Source organism: Syngnathus floridae, chromosome 11, assembly GCF_059516105.1.
Source record: "Syngnathus floridae isolate MCC-2025c chromosome 11, RoL_Sflo_1.0, whole genome shotgun sequence".
NCBI classification, from domain to species: Eukaryota; Metazoa; Chordata; class Actinopteri; order Syngnathiformes; family Syngnathidae; genus Syngnathus; species Syngnathus floridae.
In genome coordinates this window covers 12907322-12912689 of record NC_142423.1, presented here as the reverse complement: position 1 = coordinate 12912689, position 5368 = coordinate 12907322, and the positions used below count along the sequence as shown (strand labels likewise).

General features: G+C 40.4%; 1 long non-coding RNA gene across 1 annotated transcript; it reads right to left on the bottom strand.

Moving 5' to 3' along the window:
* Positions 1 to 2394: 2394 nt before the first annotated feature.
* LOC148391197 (uncharacterized) lies at positions 2395 to 3682 on the bottom strand. Its single transcript, XR_015861318.1, has 3 exons — positions 3535 to 3682; positions 3242 to 3330; positions 2395 to 3039 (listed from the first exon to the last, which is right to left on the bottom strand). It is a non-coding gene; the product is annotated as an uncharacterized LOC148391197 (long non-coding RNA).
* Between the last annotated feature and the right edge of the window lie 1686 nt (positions 3683 to 5368).

Below are 5368 nucleotides of genomic sequence, written 5' to 3'. Positions count from 1 at the left end.
CTTTCCAGCTCATTATTTTCCTGGTGTTGATAGAACACTCCTACACGCTGGTGTGTTGTCAGAAAATGGCAAGCGAGCCCCTAACTCCTGAATCTCTTGCGTGAGCTGCTTGTCCACCTCCTCCATCTCCATTCAGCCAGCCAGAGGCCTTCCTATCCTGGACCAAACATTTCCCTGCATCAAGTTGTCAGCATGGCGCATTGTCTCATACTTGACTGAAGCTTTGGCAATTATCGCTGGAGGCAATTGAAATGATGCACGTTGTGTATGGTGCCGTTGCCTCCACCCTCTGCATTTGCAAATTCAAGTTAAGTGCCACACGTACATCCACGACCTTCTCCTATAGATTTGTTGATGTGCTCAACTGTCCTCAAACACTCCGCTCGACCCCTTCAAAGTAGATTGCGGTTATAGTATCTCAGACGGTTTCTTCTTCCAACTTTGTGATCATGGTTTGAGTGGGAAAAAAGCTTTTACAGTGTGCTCCAGCCTTGAACTGCACTGAAGCTGTTCAGATTGTCACGTCTCGTCACCGGGCGCTTTATTATGTCTAGGTTACCATGGTTTCTGTTAGTGTCGCCTCTCCCCTCCTGTTTTGCCTCACAATGTAATCACCTGCCTTTTGTTACCTGTAGTGTATTTAAGTCCATCCGATCCGTGACACAGAACTTACTGATTTCACATGAATAGACCACCAAATAATATAAATGTATTTTGTGTGCTGATAGCATTTAAGCATACAGTTGTTGTTTTCAGCGTTAGCATTTTGTAGCTGGAGTCTGCCCAGCTGCAGTAATGCATCACACGGCTATTAGAGCTGTGCCCTCAGTACGAGTCAGCCGCTGTCGGGCAGTGGTGACTAATGATCATGCTGATTGGCCGTCGGATCGTGAATCATTACACAACAAGAGAAATGCAAGTGACAAAGGCAAAAAAATAATAATACACAGCAAGAGTAAAAAGGATCGACGGCCGGCAAAGAAGCTTTCGCTCATCTCATTTACATTTCATAGCACGTGTATTGACGACACGGCAACCAAGATGGAAGAAAGTGATGAGCAATTCAACTTGATTCAGGAAAGGCCACCATTATGGCACATTACAGTGAGAAAAGCAAACTTAAATTATACTCTAGGTTTTGCACCACATGTTCACATTACAAATCAAAGTTAGCTCTCTGGAAAACATTTGACTCCCGAAATGATTTTTCGTTTTTATTTTGCAGAATTACCTACATTCCGCATCTTTCCCCTCAATTAGGTTTTGCAGCTTTTGGTGAACATAAATTCATACGATTTACGTTCCCGTATGGCTTCTGACGGCCATGTGGGGCAAGGCAAAGGCAGGTAATCCGCTCTGATTTTTCCAAGGGCCTTGCAAAGAGATTTAGTCTGCCTTGGTGTACTTTATAGGCCGACTCAAGGAGCAGCTAGCATGAGATTCGTGTGCAGCTCTCAGGTGCATGAATAAGCGAAGGCCTACAACACTTGTCTGGTTCCCACCAGACAAGAGAAGTGTCGCCTGCTATTTTTCACTTGTCAGTGGGAGGTCTGCAGAGCTTTCTCTTACAACTGGGGAAAACGAAGCTATTTAGCAGTGTTGTGTAGGAAATAAACCTAAAAAAAAGTCATAAAATAGCACAAAACATGGTTGGAGGCATTGTAAAAAGCTTCCACTATATTTTCCTCTCTGTGGGCTTTTTAAACGGCGCTTTAGCCGCAGAGATTGCAAAATCTCCCACTAAATGGAGTTCACTCCACACCAAACAAAAGAATGAGAAGTGCCAGCAAGGCTAGATGGAATGACAGATGACTTTCCCATTTATTAAGGCTTTTTAGGCCCACGGCATTGCTGCCAACATTGAAGAAGTTGGTGTCAGGACAATAAGAAGGAAGAAAAATAACCACGGTTATTGGGTTATTAATATTCCAAGAGAAGACTTACTCGGTTTAACTTTGACATAGCTAATATGTCAAAAATGTAAATCAGGCTCAAATGAGGACAACAACCGATTTGTCATCGGTGCAAAGCTTTGGTAATCACCACTAAATGACAGATGCAAATTTGAAACCGGCGACCGACAAAGGGGAAATGAATAAGCAAAAATTAACTGAGCTTTTTCTTGACAAAAAGTTCTGTAGTCTTTTAAAGGAGGACGTAAATGAGGGAACGAGTCCAGCAAAGTTTGTTTGCCCCAGATAGCACCAAAGTACTACTTTTCCATTCGACAAGGCTATGGCCTAATAAAAAAGATCTACTCACATTTGACAATGTCGTTTGACACCAACAGCTGCAGTCAATGCCGTATTATTTATTAGAAATAGCTTTGGCCTCAGCACAAAATGAGTAACATGCCTTTTGTCTTCCCCAAAATAAGTAATATTTCCCCTATAACCTGTAAATTCAAATTAATGCTGGCAATTCAATTCAAATCCACAAGGGGGAGACAGAGGTTATTTCATTAGTCCTTTATTTCATTCCCAAGGGAGTTCAAAGATGCAATTTGACTCAACCCGTTTGGTTCAACAGAATTAGAGAAGCTGGCCATTCAAACACCAATTTACACACCTCCCTTTCTCCATCTGGCTGCCATTAGTCATTCAGCACTTTCCACTTAATTCGCTCGGCCCATCACTCGACATCAACCCGAGAGGGGAACGCCAGAGTCGATTTGTATACTGAAGGGACGATTTACTAGAGTCCCTGGCAAAACGCCTGTGTGACAGCACCACCTGTTCTCTTGCCAGTCCAGCCGCATTGTGGAGCAACATGGAGCTGACCGTTTGAGATTAAATACTGCAGGCGGCAAATACCAAAAAAACTTTGAGTGGCCTACTGAGGCTTGACATTTTCATTTTGCATTGCTGCTCTGATGCAAACTGTCCAACCAAGGTTTATGTTTGCTTTTATGAAACAAGGACAAAATAGTTGGCACGTGTATGTTAACGTCATGGGTTTCCACATTTGAAAAGGAAGGACTTTACCAGACTGGGATTCCACTCTTTGTTCAGCTTTTTAATGAGCAAAAGGTGAAAAAACCTGTAAAACACAAAACAATTGATGAGTTTAAACAAAAGGTACAATTTTCTTCCAAATAAACAATGTAGATAAAGTTCAGTTCTTTTTACAAAAAGAAAGAGAAGAAAAGGTTAGTTATTCTTTCAAACAAAGGTCAGTACACAACTTAATGCTTGTCATACACAGTAAACTAAATGAGTTCAGTTGAGAACTGTGAGCTCACCTTGGTCTTCTCGTCCCATGACTTTTTTCCTTTCTCCATGGAGCTCAGTGTGATTCGTTGCTACTTTAATGAGCGAAAGGTAAAAAAAACTGTAAAACATACAAAAAAATGGATGAGTTTAAACAAAATGTACAATTTTCTTCCAAATAAACAATGTAGATAAAGTTCAGTTATTTTTACAAAAAGAAAGGGAAGAAAAGGTTAGTTGTTATTTCAAACAAAAGTTAGTACACAACTTAATGCTTGTCATACAGAGTAAACTAAATGAGTCCAGTTGAGAACTGTGAGCTCACCTTGGTCTTCTCTTCCCATGATTTTTTTCCTTTCTTCCTGGAGCTCAGTGCGATTCGTTGCTACTGCTGCTGCTGCTCACTGGACAAGAGGATTGAACTGTTTGCTGCTTATAAACCCTGGCGTGTGCGCGCTTCCAATCAGGATAGATTGCAATCAGCTATTGGGGCGCTCTGAGGAGCTCCACTGCGTGCTGCGCGTACCCGTCATACCCCTGCAGTGACCCCCTGTGGTCACATGCACCCACAGACAGGTGCGCACCTCCCAGGTATCCGCAATAATAATGTTGTCCTCAAATGATGAATCATTGATGGCTGATTTATTGTCCAATATTCGGCATGTGTCCTTGAGATTTTTTTAAAAAACATTTGGGATAAAGTCTAGCCAACAAAGCTAAGTGCTTTTTTAAGTGGTACTAGGAATAAAACATTTATAGCAGCCACCACTAATGATTTTGAGAATCACATTAGAATCACATGGGGGGTGAAATCTGATTGGACCAAAACATATATATGCTATGCACATATACATGTAAAAATGTTATTTTTATCTGAGTACCACAAGATGGAGACAGAGCTTGTGACTTCATTGTTCGTTTGCTTCATTTGTAGGAATAATTCAGCTTGACCCCAATGACCTTTGTGCACCACTCTACAAAATCAAGAAGTAGAATGGGAGCCCTGACCTGGGACCTTTCCGATAGGCAGGAGTTGACTATGAACGGAGAAGTTGCGCCTGTGGCTCCCCCTGTCAGAGCCAACATCCACTGAGATAGCAAGACTGCAACAATGTTGCCATCAAGTGGTCAATGTCATCATGGTCTTCCTACAGTGTGTTTTTTAATACTGTCATTCAGTGCTATGGTCAATCAAATATAAGAACGAGAAGTCCAGAAAAATGTTTATTTTTCAATCTGAAAGTGAGTACTTTTTAACACCTTTTATTGCATATGATTAATAAGTGCCAAACTGACCATGTTCTACTGTTTCCCGTAAAATTGTTCAAATAAATTATATTAGTTTAACATATTTGTATCATGTGCAATCGATGTAAATGTCTGAACTAAATAAGTCAATCCAAAGAATCCTAAGTTTTTTTGTTTTCAGTGCATAATGAATGGATGAATAAATGGATTGAAGATTTTCTTTGTCACTTTCAGTGTTGGCCCAATTACTTCCAAAATGTAATTAATTAGTTACTTTTCCCCAAAAGTATTTGAATTAATAATTGAATTACTCACTCATAAATGTAACTCATTACAAGGGAAAGTACTACTTTTTCAAAAAGGTTCAAAGTTTTTTCAGCAGGTGTCAATACAGTTGCATGGAGTTGAACAGCATAGACCAGTACTTCATTTAACTTAATATTTATTGAGCAAAAATGTCAAATGAGCATAAATTAAATATTGATCACACAACTTCCAGACAATTGTTTGCATTGTAGTAGTAAGTCAAAAACTTTTACTTGACCTAATTGAATGTAATTAAACCACACATTTGTTGTTGTTTCATAGACGTTGTCACAGTTTCTCATAAATGACACCTCATGTGAAGGGAAAATAGTCATAGTTTGTCTTTGACGTAATGTATTGTTTGAATTTCAGTCCGAGTTCTCGTGTGATGCTCTTGTGGTCCACGTTAGTGCACAACTGTGGTGGCAATGCTGAGCCCCACAAAATCGTTGTCTTGATTTCTTCATCTAAGCCTTTCTGCTCCGGTCTGTCATTTGTTCCAGCAAGTCTCTGGGAATACCGACCGCAAGAACCCCTCAAGGGGGTGTTTGATGTCCCAAACATTATGAGTACATTTGATGTAGATGCAAAGTCAAAGGGGAGCA